Consider the following 19709-nt stretch of genomic DNA (forward strand, 5'->3'; position numbering starts at 1 on the left):
CCTTGACTGGTACTATCCATTTGAAATGGATTATATTTATTTGCTGTCCACTCAGCAAAATGTGGCACAAGGCCGGAAAGTGGTAACCCAGCAGGCTCCCCTAAAGGAGAGGCACTCCTGCAATTTTAAAAATTGCCTGAGTAACCCCGTCGGTATTCCCCGGTCGGGGCGCCTCAGGCAGCAAGCAATAAACTTGCCCCACCGGAAAGCCCAGTGGCAAGGCCCGGGAGGGTGGACCTCCTAGGTATTACCCAGGCGGTGTAACTCAGTCCAACAGGTGCTTGGCCGGTCTCCGGCCCCTCACCTGTTGGGCTGAGTGTCAAGTGACGGATCCTTGACTGGTACTATCCATTTGAAATGGATTATATTTATTTGCTGTCCACTCAGCAAAATGTGGCACAAGGCCGGAAAGTGGTAACCCAGCAGGCTCCCCTAAAGGAGGGGCACTCCTGCAATTTTAAAAATTGCCCTAGTAACCCCGTCAGCATTCCCCGGTCGGGGCGCCTCAGGCAGCAAGCAATATACTTGCCCCACCGGAAAGCCCGGTGGCAAGGCCTGGGAGGGTGGACCTCCTAGGTATTACCCAGGCGGTGTACCTCAGTCCAACAGGTGGTGGGCCGGTCTCCGGCCCCTCACCTGTTGGGCTGAGTGTCAGTGACGGATCCTTGACTGGTACTATCCATTTGAGATGGATTATATTTATTTGCTGTCTACTCAGCAAAATGTGGCACAAGGCCGGAAAGTGGTAACCCAGCAGGCTCCCCTAAAGGAGGGGCACTCCTGCAATTTTAAAAATTCCCTGAGTAACCCCGTCGGCATTCCCCGGTCGGGGCGCCTCAGGCAGCACACAATAAACTTGCCCCACCGGAAAGCCCGGTTGCAAGGCCTGGGAGGGTGGACCTCCTAGGTATTACCCAGGCGGTGTAACTCAGTCCAACAGGTGCTTGGCCGGTCTCCGGCCCCTCACCTGTTGGGCTGAGTGTCAAGTGACGGATCCTTGACTGGTACTATCCATTTGAAATGGATTATATTTATTTGCTGTCCACTCAGCAAAATGTGGCACAAGGCCGGAAAGTGGTAACCCAGCAGGCTCCCCTAAAGGAGGGGCACTCCTGCAATTTTAAAAATTGACCTAGTAACCCCGTCAGCATTCCCCGGTCGGGGCGCCTCAGGCAGCAAGCAATATACTTGCCCCACCGGAAAGCCCGGTGGCAAGGCCTGGGAGGGTGGACCTCCTAGGTATTACCCAGGCGGTGTACCTCAGTCCAACAGGTGCTGGGCCGGTCTCCGGCCCCTCACCTGTTGGGCTGAGTGTCAGTGACGGATCCTTGACTGGTACTATCCATTTGGGATGGATTATATTTATTTGCTGTCCACTCAGCAAAATGTGGCACAAGGCCGGAAAGTGGTAACCCAGCAGGCTCCCCTAAAGGAGGGGCACTCCTGCAATTTTAAAAATTGTCTGAGTAACCCCGTCGGCATTCCCCGGTCGGGGCGCCTCAGGCAGCACACAATAAACTTGCCCCACCGGAAAGCCCGGTTGCAAGGCCTGGGAGGGTGGACCTCCTAGGTATTACCCAGGCGGTGTAACTCAGTCCAACAGGTGCTTGGCCGGTCTCCGGCCCCTCACCTGTTGGGCTGAGTGTCAAGTGACGGATCCTTGACTGGTACTATCCATTTGAAATGGATTATATTTATTTGCTGTCCACTCAGCAAAATGTGGCACAAGGCCGGAAAGTGGTAACCCAGCAGGCTCCCCTAAAGGAGGGGCACTCCTGCAATTTTAAAAATTGCCCTAGTAACCCCGTCAGCATTCCCCGGTCGGGGCGCCTCAGGCAGCAAGCAATATACTTGCCCCACCGGAAAGCCCGGTGGCAAGGCCTGGGAGGGTGGACCTCCTAGGTATTACCCAGGCGGTGTACCTCAGTCCAACAGGTGCTGGGCCGGTCTCCGGCCCCTCACCTGTTGGGCTGAGTGTCAGTGACGGATCCTTGACTGGTACTGCCATTTGAAATGGATTATATTTATTTGCTGTCCACTCAGCAAAATGTGGCACAAGGCCGGAAAGTGGTAACCCAGCAGGCTCCCCTAAAGGAGGGGCACTCCTGCAATTTTAAAAATTCCCTGAGTAACCCCGTCGGCATTCCCCGGTCGGGGCGCCTCAGGCAACAAGCAATAAACTTGCCCCACCGGAAAGCCCGGTGGCAAGGCCTGGGAGGGTGAACATCCTAGGTATTACCCAGGCGGTGTACCTCAGTCCAACAGGTGCTGAGCGGTCTCCGGCCCCTCACCTGTTGGGCTGAGTGTCAAGTGACGGATCCTTGACTGGTACTATCCATTTGAAATGGATTATATTTATTTGCTGTCCACTCAGCAAAATTAGGTACAAGGCCGGAGAGTGGTAACCCAGCAGGCTCCCCTAAAGGAGGGGCCCTCCTGCAATTTCAAAAATTGGCTGAGTAACCCCGTCAGCATTCCCCGGTCGGGGCGCCTCAGGCAGCAAGCAATAAACTTGCCCCACCGGAAAGCCCGGTGGCAAGGCCTTGGAGGGTGGACCTCCTAGGTATTACCCAGGCGGTGTACCTCAGTCCAACAGGTGCTGGGCCGGTCTCCGGCCCCTCACCTGTTGGGCTGAGTGTCAAGTGACGGATCCTTGACTGGTACTATCAATTTGAAATGGATTATATTTATTTGCTGTCCACTCAGCAAAATGTGGCACAAGGCCGGAAAGTGGTAACCCAGCAGGCTCTCCTAAAGGAGGGGCACTCCTGCAATTTTAAAAATTGCCTGAGTAACCCCGTCGGCATTCCCCGGTCGCGCCTCAGGCAGCAAGCAGTAAACTTGCCCCACCGGAAAGCCCGGTGGCAAGGCCTGGGAGGGTGGACCTCCTAGGTATTACCCAGGCGGTGTACCTCAGTCCAACAGGTGCTGGGCCGGTCTCCGGCCCCTCACCTGTTGGGCTGAGTGTCAAGTGGTGGATCCTTGACTGGTACTATCCATTTGAGATGGATTATATTTATTTGCTGTCCACTCAGCAAAATGTGGCACAAGGCCGGAAAGTTGTAACCCAGCAGGCTCCCCTAAAGGAGGGGCACTCCTGCAATTTTAAAAATTGACTGAGTAACCCCGTCGGTATTCCCCGGTCGGGGCGCCTCAGGCAGCAAGCAGTAAACTTGCCCCACCGGAAAGCCCAGTGGCAAGGCCCGGGAGGGTGGACCTCCTAGGTATTACCCAGGCGGTGTACCTCAGTCCAACAGGTGCTGGGCCAGTCTCCGGCCCCTCACCCGTTGGGCTGAGTGTCAAGTGACGGATCCTTGACTGGTACTACCCATTTGAAATGGATTATATTTATTTGCTGTCCACTCAGCAAAATGTGGCACAAGGCCGGAAAGTGGTAACCCAGCAGGCTCCCCTAAAGGAGGGGCACTCCTGCAATTTTAAAAATTGCCTGAGTAACCCCGTCGGCATTCCCCGGTCGGGGCGCCTCAGGCAGCAAGCAATAAACTTGCCCCACCGGAAAGCCCGGTTGCAAGGCCTGGGAGGGTGGACCTCCTAGGTATTACCCAGGCGGTGTACCTCAGTCCAACAGGTGCTGGGACGGTCTCCGGCCCCTCACCTGTTGGGCTGAGTGTCAAGTGACGGATCCTTGACTGGTACTATCCATTTGAAATGGATTATATTGATTTGCTGTCCACTCAGCAAAATGTGGCACAAGGCCGGAAAGTGGTAACCTAGCAGGCTCCCCTAAAGGAGGGGCACTCCTGCAATTTTAAAAATTGCCTGAGTAACCTCGTCGGCATTCCCCGGTCGGGGCGCCTCAGGCAGCAAGCAATAAACTTGCCCCACCGGAAAGCCCGGTGGCAAGGCCTGGGAGGGTGGACCTCCTAGGTATTACCCAGGCGGTGTACCTCAGTCCAACAGGTGCTGGGCCGGTCTCCGGCCCCTCACCTGCTGGGCTGAGTGTCAAGTGACGGATCCTTGACTGGTACTATCCATTGTAAATGGATTATATTTATTTGCTGTCCACTCAGCAAAATGTAGCACAAGGCCGGAAAGTGGTAACCCAGCAGGCTCCCCTAAAGGAGGGGCACTCCTGCAATTTTAAAAATTGCCTGAGTAACCCCGTCAGCATTCCCCGGTCGGGGCGCCTCAGGCAGCAAGCAATAAACTTGCCCCACCGGAAAGCCCAGTGGCAAGGCCTGGGAGGGTGGACCTCCTAGGTATTACCCAGGCGGTGTACCTCAGTCCAACAGGTGCTGGGCCGGTCCCCGGCCCCTCACCTGTTGGGCTGAGTGTCAAGTGACGGATCCTTGACTGGTACTATCCATTTGAAATGGATACATTTTTTAATTTATCAGTCTTGTATTTATAAGCTTTGGATTAATCCATTTAACTACTTATCACCCCCACTATAATTAGTAGTTTTTATATTTACATTCTTATTTATTTAAAATTAGATATTTTATTTGTACATATATACATTTTTTTTATATATATATTAATTTATTATATGTAATTATAAATACATTTTATACATTGCTAATATAGTTTTGGATTTCCTTTATTAATATAGTCTGGTTTATCTTAAACGATTCAAAAGCATCCGGATAACGAACAAATGCTTTATTTAACTGTTTAAATATTTTATTTTTATCCCCACCTTGTTTTATCATCCTTATTACAAAGCTAGAAACTGGTTGTATAAAATCTGTTAATTTTAGAGTAACGCGAGCTATTCTCAAAAACTCTGACATAATGGTTCCATAAAACACAAAAACAGGGCAGGTGCTATCCTTATGGGGCATAGTACTATTTTAAAGGGGAATGCGTTTCTTTTATCAAATATTTTATAAAGAAAAATCCAATCCTCAATTTTTATATCTGGATCCAGAAATGTAGCCTGTTGTCCTCTATGTTCACAATTCAATTTTAGTTCGGTTTGATATATAAGATGTTTATTTTTTTCGAATTCCTCATTATCGTTTATGCATATAAGGTCGTCTATAAATCTCCTACACCCATGAAAGTTATATGTTTTAGATATATCTGTTTTTAATAATGATGACACACACACACACACATATTATATATATATATATATATATATATATATATATATATATATATATATATATATATATATATATATATATATATATATTTACTCGAGTCTATGTAAATACAAATTTGCCCAAAATGGTGCAGGATCCAATCCCATTGGGATACCTATCGTTTGGAGTAATATTTTATTTCCTATTTGAAAATAGCATTCTTTAATAAGATGACTTACAAATATTTTTAAAATACCTTTAGAAACACTAGTTTTGCTATTTTTATTTTTACACCAGAACGCTTTAGAGTTTGAAAAGTCTATATATTTACCTTTTCCACCTTGAAAAGCTAAATCTACAGTATCATTTAATTCTTTTATAAGTTTTTCGTGCGGAATTTTAGTATATAGCGTACTAAAATCATAAGTAGCTATAGATTTTGCTTTTATTCTGGAATTTATTTTATCTAATTTTTCTTTCACTGGTTTGGAATTATTTACTACCCAAAATAGATTTATATTACTATAGAATTTACTTTTCAGGTGAAAATTATTTATTTGATTTATAATTAATTTAAATATTTTAGATACAGCTTTACTTAGAGGTTTAGTTATGCACGTCTTAGAACCTACAATAAATCTAGCACCAACTGGATTTTTATGCATTTTAGGTATCCAATACATACATGGAAGATTTTTGTGTTTGTCTTCTTTGTAGGATTAAACCTACTGTTTGCTCTTATTATAAGCTCTATCTCCTATTTGGTTTTATCGAGCTTTTACATCTGGTTGAGATTACTTTATAAATATTAATTCTTTAATATTTATAATATACTTTCGTTTTACCATCTTGGATCATTTTGGTAAATTTAATTGTAATTTTTATTTTATTATATATATATATATATATATATATATATATATATATATATATATATATATATATATATATATATATATATATATATATCCATTCAAGAGTAGATAACACTAATGGGGTCATATCTCTTTATTTTTAGATATTACAATCTCTTGCACTCGTCTAGGCTTATTTATTGAATATTTTCTACCAAAAATGGCTGGGAAAATGGCTGGATTCTTCTATCTCACTGCTGATGCAATTTTAAAAATTCTTTTGACTCTCGAGTGTGTATTCATTGATATCTTATATGCTTTTATATAAGTGATGCGGTTTTCTGTTGAGTAACTGTTGCTTCACAGTTACACTTTCTAAATGAAATTCTCTTGTTTTATTAAAGTAATTATTTTTTCTTCTTCAAATTATTAACTGTGTCCGATATATACTCGAGCCCCAAACAATGAAAAGAATACGCTGTTGTCATAGCCCAAGTTATCAATGCCTCTCGGTGGTTAGTATATAAGTGCGATATAAAAACAGTGCACATGACCCCAATAAACATACTTACCTGCCCCCGGGCAACGTAGTCATGATCAAAGTGTAGTATCTGTTCCAAGACACGCACTAGACCAGACACAGTTCTCGAAAGCAGGTGCCCACTTGGTCAGCCTTTTGACCATTTAAGGGTTTTTTCTTTGTCCAGCCAAAAAGGACCGACCCCTTCTTTGGGAGTGTGGTCCTTTCGGCTCACTAACTTTTTGCTTTTCTTTCTTTTTTGCAGGTCCGTCCAGTGTCTGGATCCGACTTAAGCAGCCGGCAGGACTAGAGGTAACCGACGTGCCATTAGGCGAAGGCCCTCTAGCTCCGAATCGGCGGGTCGGTGAAGGGCACTGGGCCAACAAAAAAAAGAGGCAGGCCTCTGCCTCTAACACCATGGGGGACGCCCCTGGTGTTGTGACGAGGAGGGGGAGTGCCACATCCGGTGGCGCTCCAGTGACGAGAAGGGGGGGTGTCACATCCGGTGACACCCCAGTGCCGAGAAGGGGGGGTGTCACACCCGGTGACACCCCAGTGCCGAGAAGGGGGGGTGTCACATCCGGTGACACCCCAGTGCCGAGAAGGGGGGGTGTCACACCCGGTGACACCCCAGTGCCGAGAAGGGGGGGTGTCACACCCGGTGACACCCCAGTGCCGAAACGCGGGGATATCACCTTCGGGGATATCCTCGTACCGTTAATGAGGGGGAATGCCACGCCCACTGACTCTCCGGTGTCGGTTTCGGGGGTCGCTACCCCCAGTTCCAGCATGGAGAGTTCGATGGAGAACCTAGACTCCTGGAAAAATGTTGTCCAGGGCCCACCTGGCGGAAGGCTTGCCTACAAGGCTAGGAAGCCTGTTAAAAAATGGTGGGTCCCGGACGAACCCAGAGAAACGCAATCAGAAGCATGTAGCCCCCAGAAAGCTGACACCGGGGAGTTAAGGAAAACAAAATCCCTCGAGGTCATCGTGATAGATGGGTGCTCCTCGTCCAAGACTACACCAAAGACACCAGCCAGCACGGCGGAGTGGCCAGCCCTCACAAGCGACGACTCCCCGATAACGCCAGCCCAAAGACCAAAGGACCAGACAGCCGGGACCAGCACGCCAGGGGAACCCCAGACGTCGGGAGCCTGGGCCGAAAAGGACAGCGGCAAAACAAAAACTCCGGATTTTTACAAGGACCTCTTGGAGACCAAGTACCGGGAACTCATCGAGGGAAATACCATCAAGACCCTGCCCGGTACTTGGGACGACATAAAAGAAAGAACGCTGTCCTTTATAACTTTTGACGCAGGAGGAAAGGGACTCACCGGGGTTTCCCTGGAGAAAATGCTAGAAACAATAAGCCAGCTAAAAATTCCGGCCCAGTATTTGGTAAAGAGACTCCGTTCCACGTGGGATGTCCTTTTGCCATCAAAGGAGGTGGCGATAAGTTGGGCAAAAGGAGACCTCACGTGGAAAGACATACGCCTCAGGCCGGAATACTTGTCAAGGAGGCAGGTAACTGTCACAGTGCTGGGAGTCCCGTGTTTTATCGGGGAGGATCTGCTAGGCGCAACATTCTCACAGTTTGGGCAGGTCGAAGGTGTACATCCTGTCAAGGGTCCCCGGAACATCATCACGGGGACCTACAAGATCTACATAAGGATAGACCGAAAGAATTTCCACCAGATCCCTGCCCAGCTGACATGTGAGGGCTGGAACATGGCAGTAATAGTAGAGGGGAGAAGACCGCTGTGCTGGCTTTGCCTGAAGCCCGGACACATGGCCCGCTTCTGTCCTACAAGAAAGGACGCTCCGAAAACAAAGGAAGCCACTACGAGTCCACAAACAGAACAACCCAAGGAAGGACAGAAGCCGGCAAAGACAAAGGGGGAGAACGAATGGAGCAAAGTCGCCGCAAAAGGCAAGAAGACGGAGGTGGCCCCCACAACACCGAGGGCAGTTGCGGCGACTACTAAGAGGAAGCTCCCGGTAAGCTCCTCAGAGTCGGAGGAAGAAGAACGTGCCCCAAAACTCAAGAACAAGGAGAAGCGAGAGAGGAAGGAGCTGCCGAAAGACACAGAACAGGAGCTTCCTCTAGAAGAAAACACCAATGAGACTCCCCCTGAGTCTATGGAAGACGTAACAGCTGAGCCTCCAGCATCTCTCACCAAAGAAGCTCAGCCTACCCCTCCCCTATTCAACACTCCGGAGCCGGAAAGAACAGCTCCGGAAGACCAGCAAGCGGCGTCGGCGCAGAAAGCAGTGGAAGAAAAGGCGCCCTCCAGGACGGAAAAAACAAGAAAATATCCTTTTTGGCCTGGGGAGCGCCTTTGCGACGCAGAACTAGCTGTCGGGGACCTAAACGGTACGCAGAAAAAGAATCTCCGGCAGCTAGAAAAGTTAACAACTGTAGACTACAAGAACATCACGGACCCACGAAATTTCGCCGACGCCCCGAATCTCATCACCTTCGTGCGGCCAAATAGGGGAGGAAGATCAAAGGCACTATGGAGGATGCTGGAGGCAGGAAAAACAACTTTCCCGGGCTTCAGGCTCATGGACGAGGAGCACCCATCTCTGACAAAAATTGCTAAGCAATGTGAAGGTCGGGTCCCTATTTACGTTCACCCCTCCTTCTATAGGGCAATTAAATTGACGTTCCCCTTGGACGTGGGGGGTCTGGCCAGGAACGGGCGGCTTACGCCCGACCTGCTCAAGGGCAGTCTGGGTCAGACCTTCGACGTCCTCTCTCCCGAGGACTTTAGACCCCTAGTAGAGGAATACTACTAGGTAGTGGAAACATGGAAACGAGCCTAAATTTAGCTAGTTTAAATGCGAGGGGCATGAGATCCCGAAGCAAGGCTGTTCGCGTGCTGAGGGATCTCGTGGCCCTTGAGGTAGACATAGCCACCTTGCAAGAGACCCACTTTGTTGGGGCCGGGGACTGCGATGTGCTGGTGAACGATTTTGATGTTTACTCAGCATATGGCAGTCTCTATAGCCGGGGGGTCTCTGTACTAGTGAGTCGCACTCTGTCTGCGACGGTTACACTTGTCCACGCGGACGCTCATGGGAGGCTGGTCGTGGTCGATGTTGCCGTTAAAAGCGGCGCGTTTCGGATCGTGGCAGTTTATGCGCCTAACATCCCCAGCAAGAGGGTTTCCTTTTTTCGGCGGGTGGAGGTGTTTCTCTCTTCGGGTCCGGAGCGGGTAGTTTTAATGGGGGACTGGAATGCCATCCTGGACCCCAATATAGATAGGGTCGGGGGGGTTAGAGGGTCGGGAGGGTGTGAAAGCAGCCTGTCTGACCTGATGGCCTCGTGCGATCTGGTCGATAGGTTCCGTCTGGATCACCCCGGGAGGGAGATGTGGACGTGGCAATCTAGTTCGGCCGCCTTTACAAGTTCATACTTGGACAGGATGTTAATTAGAAGGGGCGACACAGATTTCCTATCTTGCCCCACGTTCCACTGGTTAGGTCATTCGGACCACAAACTTGTTTTGGCCCGTTTGAAATTAGGTAATAGGCCTAGGTTGGCAGGCTACTGGAAGATGAACGCCTCCTTATTGGAGTCGGTCGACTTCCGGGAGCAGCTGACATTACTAATTCAGAGGGAGTTAGTGGGGGCGGTTACCGGGAGTAGATGGTGGGTTAACCTTAAGGCTACCATTAGGCGCTTTTGTGTCCAATACAGCCAACGCCTCGCGTTAACTAGGGCTCGGACCAAAAGGCACTTAGAGGATAGATTGACCCGGGCGGTGGCAGGGGGGGATTCCCTAGAACTAGCTCTAGTTAAGGGGGACCTCAATCGCTTGGCTAGCGAGCGATATGAAGGTCAGTTAATTAGGGCTAGGTTAGAAAGAGTTTCCAACGAAGCCGTGAACGTTGACGCTGTTGAGCGTAAGGCTGCCCTAAGACGTGGCTCGGACGGGTACATTCGGGAGGTGAATAACCTGGGAGGGCGTCCTCTCGTGTCGACACGGGAGATCTGCAATGGGTTTCGGCAACATTTGGAGGAGCGCTTCACCAAACTACCCAGACTCCGCGGCCAGGAGTTTGGCAGCTATTTAGCTGGCTCGCCCCGCCTTACTGCGGCCCGAGCGGCTAGCTGCGAGGGGATGGTTACGGAGCGTGAGGTCATTACTGCGTTGAAGCAGGTTGGCCGCAACAAATCTCCGGGGCTCGATGGTTTACCTTACGAACTGTTCTTGAGGCTGTCGCCCATGTTTGTGCCCCTTCTGACGGGCGTGTTTAACCACTGGTTTGCCCAGGACTCGATCCCGAGGCAGGTAACCAAAGGAGTGGTCACGCTTCTGAAGAAGGGGAACCAACATGGAGGGGGGAATCTAGATGACTATAGGCCCATCACTCTGCTTAACGTAGACTTCAAGATTTTGTCCCGCGTTCTTGCGAATCGACTGCAGGCTGTTATCGGCGACTTGATCGAACCGGATCAGAACTACGCTGTGAAGGATCGATCGATTCAAAACAATCTGCACTTGATTCGCACGATCTTAGAGGGGGTAGAAGACGACACAGAAGCCGCGCTGATCAATTTAGATCAGTCCAAGGCGTTCGACAGGGTGGACCATGGGTTCCTGAGGGCTGTTGTGGAAACCGCCGGCTTTGGTCCGGACTTCCGCAAGTGGATCTCCGCCCTGTATCGTGATCCCGCGGTGGTGGTGCAAGTTAATGGTAGGTTGTCGGAGTCCTTTGGGGTCTCCCGGTCGGTGCGGCAGGGTTGTCCGCTGTCGCCTCTGCTTTATGTCCTGGCGTTGGAGCCCTTCCTTCGCAAATTAAGGGACGAGGCGGCGAGACCAGTCCTACGCGGCATAGCTCTGCCTGGCGGCAAAGTTGCCAGGGTGTCCGCGTACGCCGATGACGTCACCGTGTTCGTCGCACGACGAACCGACATTAAAGCGGTGATAGAGGCGATCGCTGAGTATGAAGTTGTCACAGGGGCCGTGATCAATCGCAGCAAGTCCGTTGGCCTGCGGTTGGGCGCCTGGACCGGGGTAAACTCGCTTCCAGGTGCGTTCGGCTGGACAGATGGCCCAGTAAAGATCCTCGGTGTGTGGTTCGGGCCGGACCTCCAGCTGGACAAGAATTGGTCGGAAGTACAGACTAAGGTCGAGTCGTCAGTAGGGACTTGGATTCGGAGGAAATTGTCCTTGAAGGGTCGTGCGGAGGCATGTGCTACATACGTGTTTCCGCTGATCCTTTACCGTTTATCTGTTCTTCCCCTGCCTGCGGACCGCTGTAAGGCTTTAGAGCAACTCCTATTCAAACTTCTTTGGGTAGGAGGAAAGCCGTATGTCCGTAGACAGGTCTGTACACAGAAGCTTAGCGAGGGAGGCTTGGGGATGCCTGATCTGCTTAGTCACAAGCACGCAGAAAGATTGGCATTCCTGAGTCGGACACTGATGGAGGAAACGCCCTGGGTACCAGTCGTGGAGCAAGCTTTCCCACGGCTCATATCCAACCCTGCCGCTGAAGGTCGTAGAAGACCGGCGGGGGAAAGGTGTTTCCTGACCGAATGCCGAGCCGCCCTTAGGGCATTGCCGGGGTCCAGTGACCTTGCACGGCCTAGGTGGTTGCTATATAGGGATGTAGTGGAGGGGACTGCAAAAGACCCGCTGGTGGAGCGGCTACATCTGTCGAGGGGGGAAGTTCTCTCGCTGTGGAGTTGGGCGCCTGCCAGTAGCTATATTAACAATGCTGAATTTTCGCTTACGTGGAGGCTAGTCCGAGACGCGCTGCCACTCTTCGGCAAACTAGCCAGGGACGATCATGATAGGGATTATTACTATCCCCCGTGCCCACGCTGCAATGATGAAGAAGAGGAGGAGACGAGAGAACACGCGTTCTTTCTTTGCAGCGGGGTGCGGAGTCTCTGGGAGTATGTCGAAGGGGTAACGGCTCGCATCGACCCCGAGCGGTCGGTGCCACTTGATTTAGCGTACGTAGTCGATAATGTGGATCCGCCGTTTGACAGGGAGAAACGGTTGGGGTTTCTAGCGATCCTAGCGGTGGCTAGGTTAGTGACGTGGGTTTCACGTCTGGACATTGTCTATAGGGGGCAGTCTGTTTCCGATCACGATCTGGTTGTTCGCTTTAAGCATCAACTTAAAACGAAAATCAGATGTGATTGGAAAAGATTGCCCCACATCGACTTTGATAGAAGATGGGTGCACAACACTAGTTTGTGCATCCGACGAGGCGCTAGATTTAAGTTCGTGTTTCCACCCTAGTGGTATTGGTCCTAGGGTGCTGAGGTTTCTTTTTTCTCGGAACCCAGCCCAATCAAGACAAGTAATATAAGGTTTACCTTATAATATTGGGTAGTTTTAAGGCTAGATAGGCAGTAACCACCAAGAGTGGATAGCTTGTGCTTTTTATAGGGCCTAGATTAGGGTAGTATGCGTGTGGATCCTGTTCCCATAGCTTTTTATTTTTTGATAGATTGGCACTAGGAGAGCTTCCAAAGATGCCCAAAAGTCCACTTGTTTTATTTTGTCCCAGGCCTATTTTGCCCATTACGTACATTATCTTGGAAGACGCCATCCATCCCTATTATCCCCGACCCTAATTTATTTTCCATACATGTCCCTAGTTCCTCCACTCCCCTTTAGGGAACGACCTGCTTGCTTTCACCCTTTCCCCCCGGGGGAAGAGGACCGGAAGACAGTGGGCGTTTCATATGACAGACCAGCCGTTAGGTAGGGAGGGTCCCCTTACTAACCCGCCCCCATAGGCATTTTGTTAATTTGTTTTCTTTTTATTTCTTTTTGGGTGTATTCTAGTTTGCCCCCCTTCCCATCATCTCACCCCCATTTAAAAAAAAAAAAAAAAAAAAAAAAAAAAAAAAAAAAAAAAAAAAAAAAAAAATTAAAACTCTTTAGTTTGTAGATATTTTTCCTTTTAATTTCTTGTATATAATGTTATATGTTCTTCTTTTATCACAGCGTGAATGTCGCCTGCCATCCCGTAAGCTGGGGAGCTGTTATTTTAAGTAGGTCCGGGTAAGAATGTTAGGCGAAACAGTGCGTGATAGAAACTCTAGTATAGGTTTTATAATAAAGTACTTGCTATCTTACGCAAGTCTAGCTAAGGACTAGAAAAGACCCCTTTTTCCCCCACTCCCCCTTACTGGCCTTTGTGCCTAAGCTTCTTCGTACCCCAAATGAGGCCTTGGCAGTAGATAATGCCAAGGCCGGGGACGAAGGGCTAAATATAATACTTACCTGCCCCCGGGCAACGTAGTCATGATCAAAGTGTAGTATCTGTTCCAAGACACGCACTAGACCAGACACAGTTCTCGAAAGCAGGGGCCCACTTGGTCAGCTTTTTGACCATTTAAGGGTTTTTTCTTTGTCCAGCCAAAAAGGACCGACCCCTTCTTTGGGTGTGTGGTCCTTTCGGCTCACTAACTTTTTGCTTTTCTTTCTTTTTTGCAGGTCCGTCCAGTGTCTGGATCCGACTTAAGCAGCCGGCAGGACTAGAGGTAACCGACGTGCCATTAGGCGAAGGCCCTCTAGCTTCCGAATCGGCGGGTCGGTGAAGGGCACTGGGCCAACAAAAAAAGAGGCAGGCCTCTGCCTCTAACACCATGGGGGACGCCCCTGGTGTTGTGACGAGGAGGGGGAGTGCCACATCCGGTGGCACTCCAGTGACGAGAAGGGGGGGTGTCACATCCGGTGACACCCCAGCGCCGAGAAGGGGGGGTGTCACACCCGGTGACACCCCAGTGCCGAGAAGGGGGGGTGTCACATCCGGTGACACCCCAGTGCTGAGAAGGGGTGGTGTCACATCCGGTGACACCCCAGTGCCGAGAAGGGGTGGTGTCACATCCGGTGACACCCCAGTGCCGTCGAGGGAGGATACCACACCCGGTGGGGTCCCAGCGCCGTATTCGAGGGGGAGTGCCACGTTCGATGACGCTCAGGTGTCGTTACCTGGGGTAATCTCTTTCGGAGATATCCCTCTACCTCTGGTGGCGGATGTCACACCTCGTAGCATTCCAGTGTCTGGCGTCGGGGGTGTTGCCACCCCAATAAACAATCCCAGCCAAGCAGAACCTGGCCCACCTGGCTTCACCGGCATCGCCGTCGTGGATACCACCAAGCCTCCAAGAGCCTCAACAAGACAAGAGGTTGTAAACGCATGGAGCAGAATCGTACAGCAAGCTTCAAGTGAAGAGGATGTACGAGGCAACAAGAAGAAGAAGAGGCGGCCGGTCAAGCGTTGGTGGATACGCGACGATGCCGGTACGTCAGCCCAGACACTGGAAAAATCACAATCCGTCACTAGCAGCCCCCAGAAGCCTGAAGCCGAGGGGCTACGAAGATCGAAATCTTTCGATATAATAGTAGTTGATGGGTGCTCCCCGGGGGTGGGGGGAACTAAGCATGTGGAGCCGGCAACAAAGGAGGAATGGCCAGCCCTCGCAGTGTCCGACTCCCCGATCCCGGAAGAACAAAGGACGCCGCCAACAACATCGGCAGCGGAGGTAGTAGCAGCAACACCTACAAGAGAGACATCAAAAGAACAGCTGAGCTGGGGACCAAAACAAAAACAGACCAAGTCCCCGGAGTTTTACAAGGAACTGCTGGAAACCAAATACAAGGGACTCATAGAAGGCAATAACATCAAAGCCGTGCCACAAACCCTGGAAACGATAAGGGAGAGGTCGGTCTCTCTCCTTACGCTTGATGCCAAGGGAAAGGGATTAAAAGGCGTCCCGAAGGACCGCATGATGGAGCTGCTTGGAGAGCTCCGAATTCCAGCCCAGTATGCGGTCAGAAGATATAATGCGATGTGGGAGGTCCTCTTGCCAACGAAGGAAGACGCGGAAAAGCTGGCAAGAGGAGACCTCACGTGGAGAGACGTAAAAATAAGACCAGAATACCTCTCCAAAAGGCGAACAAAAGTAACCATTTCTGGGGTCCCCTGCTTCCTAATTGAGGAACAACTGGGGGCAATAATGTCCCAATTTGGAGAAGTGGAAGACTTAGAGGCAGTAAGGGGACCCCGAAATATATTGACCGGGGAATACAAACTCCAAATGCGCCTCAACCGGAAGCAGTTCCACGAAATCCCAGCTCAGCTGACCTGTGAGGGCTGGACCATGATAGTAATTGTCGAAGGCAGAAGGCCACAATGCTGGCAGTGCCAAAAGACAGGCCACGTGGCACGATTCTGCCCTCAGAAGAAGACGAACACGGTAGAAGCAGAAGCAGGAAAAAGGCCAGAAACGGAAGTGGGATCCAAGAAGGCCGATAAGAAACCGGAAGAACAAGACTCCACTAAATGGAGTACGGTTGCAGGAAAAAAAGGAAAGAAGCCTGAGCCGGCTCCACATGCCGCAACCAGAAGTATGCCCACAGCCGTTAAAAGAAAAGCCAGGGTTAGTGGATCCGGCTCGGAGAGCGATGGAGGAGACGAGGGCCAAAAAGGTAAACGAGAGAAGAAAGAGAGAGAAAAGGATCCTGAACTCCCGGAATCAAAACTCCCCCAAGAGGAAGTTCAGCTTACCCCTCCCCTATTCACCACTCCGATTTCCACGATGGAGCAAGTGGAAGCTCCTGAGGAAGATACTACCGTGGAAAACACCATAAACAACCCGGAAAAAATTCCAATAGATTCCGACCAAGCGGAAAGCTGTAAGACCCAGGAGAAGCAGGAGGAGCAAGAAAAGGCGGCGGCCCCGAGAGAGGAGAGGTCCAAAAAATTCCCCTTCCTACCCGGGGAAAAGATTTGTAATGCCGACCTGAGCCATGCGGTCAGTGACCTCAATGGCAGACAAAAAAGATATTTGAAAGAGTTAGAAGGCCTTAAATCCATCGATGGCAAAGAGGTCACTGACCCAAGGAATTTCCGCGATGCCCCATCATTGATCACTTTCGTTAGGGTGAATAGGGGGGGTAGAGCAAAGGCGCTGTGGCGCATGATCGAAGCTGGAAAATCCGCATTCGCGGGATTAAAAATAGTGGACGGGGAGCACCCATCACTCAGTAAGATATCAAACCAGTGCGAAGGGAGGGTCCCTATTTATGTTCACCCCTCCTTTTATAGGGCACTAAAGATGACGTTCCCCCTGGACGTGGGAGGCCTGGCTCGAGACGGACGGCTTACGTCCGAACTGCTCGCGGGCAGTCTCGGTCAGGCCTTCGACGTCCTGACCCCCGAGGACTTTAGACCCCTAGTAGAGGAATACTACTAGATAGTGGAAACATGGAAACGAGCTTGAATATAGCTAGTTTAAATGCGAGGGGCATGAGATCCCGAAGCAAGGCTGTTCGCGTGCTGAGGGATCTCGTGGCCCTTGAGGTAGATGTAGCCACCTTGCAAGAGACCCACTTTGTTAGGGCCGGGGACTGCGATGTGCTGGTGAACGATTTTGATGTTTACTCAGCATATGGCAGTCTCTATAGCCGGGGGGTTTCTGTACTAGTGAGTCGCACTCTGTCTGCGACGGTTACACTTGTCCACGCGGACGCTCATGGGAGGTTGGTCGTGGTCGATGTTGCCGTTAAAAGCGGCGCGTTTCGGATCGTGGCAGTTTATGCGCCTAACATCCCCAGCGAGAGGGTTTCCTTTTTTCGGCGGGTGGAGGTGTTTCTCTCTTCGGGTCCGGAGCGGGTAGTTTTAATGGGGGACTGGAATGCCATCCTGGACCCCAGCATAGATAGAGTCGGGGGGGTTAGAGGGTCGGGAGGGTGTGAAAGCAGCCTATCTGACCTGATGGCCTCGTGCGATCTGGTCGATAGGTTCCGTCTGGATCACCCCGGGAGGGAGATGTGGACGTGGCAATCTAGCTCGGCCGCCTTTACAAGTTCATACTTGGACAGGATGTTAATTAGAAGGGGCGACACAGATTTCCTATCTTGTCCCACGTTCCACTGGTTAGGTCATTCGGACCACAAACTTGTTTTGGCCCGTTTGAAATTAGGTAATAGGCCTAGGTTGGCAGGCTACTGGAAGATGAACGCCTCCTTATTGGAGTCGGTCGACTTCCGGGAGCAGCTGACATTACTAATTCAGAGGGAGTTAGTGGGGGCGGTTACCGGGAGTAGATGGTGGGTTAACCTTAAGGCTACCATTAGGCGCTTTTGTGTCCAATACAGCCAACGCCTCGCGTTAACTAGGGCTCGGACCAAAAGGCACTTAGAGGATAGATTGACCCGGGCGGTGGCAGGGGGGGATTCCCTAGAACTAGCTCTAGTTAAGGGGGACCTCAATCGCTTGGCTAGCGAGCGATATGAAGGTCAGTTAATTAGGGCTAGGTTAGAAAGAGTTTCCAACGAAGCCGTGAACGTTGACGCTGTTGAGCGTAAGGCTGCCCTAAGACGTGGCTCGGACGGGTACATTCGGGAGGTGAATAACCTGGGAGGGCGTCCTCTCGTGTCGACACGGGAGATCTGCAATGGGTTTCGGCAACATTTGGAGGAGCGCTTCACCAAACTACCCAGACTCCGCGGCCAGGAGTTTGGCAGCTATTTAGCTGGCTCGCCCCGCCTTACTGCGGCCCGAGCGGCTAGCTGCGAGGGGATGGTTACGGAGCGTGAGGTCATTACTGCGTTGAAGCAGGTTGGCCGCAACAAATCTCCGGGGCTCGATGGTTTACCTTACGAACTGTTCTTGAGGCTGTCGCCCATGTTTGTGCCCCTTCTGACGGGCGTGTTTAACCACTGGTTTGCCCAGGACTCGATCCCGAGGCAGGTAACCAAAGGAGTGGTCACGCTTCTGAAGAAGGGGAACCAACATGGAGGGGGGAATCTAGATGACTATAGGCCCATCACTCTGCTTAACGCAGACTTCAAGATTTTGTCCCGCGTTCTTGCGAATCGACTGCAGGCTGTTATCGGCGACTTGGTCGAACCGGATCAGAACTACGCTGTGAAGGATCGATCGATTCAAAACAATCTGCACTTGATTCGCACGATCTTAGAGGGGGTAGAAGACGACACAGAAGCCGCGCTGATCAATTTAGATCAGTCCAAGGCGTTCGACAGGGTGGACCATGGGTTCCTGAGGGCTGTTGTGGAAACCGCCGGCTTTGGTCCGGACTTCCGCAAGTGGATCTCCGCCCTGTATCGTGATCCCGCGGTGGTGGTGCAAGTTAATGGTAGGTTGTCGGAGTCCTTTGGGGTCTCCCGGTCGGTGCGGCAGGGTTGTCCGCTGTCGCCTCTGCTTTATGTCCTGGCGTTGGAGCCCTTCCTTCGCAAATTAAGGGACGAGGCGGCGAGACCAGTCCTACGCGGCATAGCTCTGCCTGGCGGCAAAGTTGCCAGGGTGTCCGCGTACGCCGATGACGTCACCGTGTTCGTCGCACGACGAACCGACATTAAAGCGGTGATAGAGGCGATCGCTGAGTATGAAGTTGTCACAGGGGCCGTGATCAATCGCAGCAAGTCCGTTGGCCTGCGGTTGGGCGCCTGGACCGGGGTAAACTCGCTTCCAGGTGCGTTCGGCTGGACAGATGGCCCAGTAAAGATCCTCGGTGTGTGGTTCGGGCCGGACCTCCAGCTGGACAAGAATTGGTCGGAAGTACAGACTAAGGTCGAGTCGTCAGTAGGGACTTGGATTCGGAGGAAATTGTCCTTGAAGGGTCGTGCGGAGGCATGTGCTACATACGTGTTTCCGCTGATCCTTTACCGTTTATCTGTTCTTCCCCTGCCTGCGGACCGCTGTAAGGCTTTAGAGCAACTCCTATTCAAACTTCTTTGGGTAGGAGGAAAGCCGTATGTCCGTAGACAGGTCTGTACACAGAAACTTAGCGAGGGAGGCTTGGGGATGCCTGATCTGCTTAGTCACAAGCACGCAGAAAGATTGGCATTCCTGAGTCGGACACTGATGGAGGAAACGCCCTGGGTACCAGTCGTGGAGCAAGCTTTCCCACGGCTCATATCCAACCCTGCCGCTGAAGGTCGCAGAAGACCGGCGGGGGAAAGGTGTTTCCTGACCGAATGCCGAGCCGCCCTTAGGGCATTGCCGGGGTCCAGTGACCTTGCACGGCCTAGGTGGTTGCTATATAGGGACGTAGTGGAGGGGACTGCAAAAGACCCGCTGGTGGAGCGGCTACATCTGTCGAGGGGGGAGGTTCTCTCGCTGTGGAGTTGGGCGCCTGCCAGTAGCTATATTAACAATGCTGAATTTTCGCTTACGTGGAGGCTAGTCCGAGACGCGCTGCCACTCTTCGGCAAACTAGCCAGGGACGATCATGATAGGGATTATTACTATCCCCCGTGCCCACGCTGCAATGATGAAGAGGAG

The sequence above is a fragment of the Euprymna scolopes genome, chromosome 46 (assembly GCF_053919585.1).
Source record: "Euprymna scolopes isolate OS-2025 chromosome 46, ASM5391958v1, whole genome shotgun sequence".
Classification (NCBI taxonomy): Eukaryota; Metazoa; Mollusca; class Cephalopoda; order Sepiida; family Sepiolidae; genus Euprymna; species Euprymna scolopes.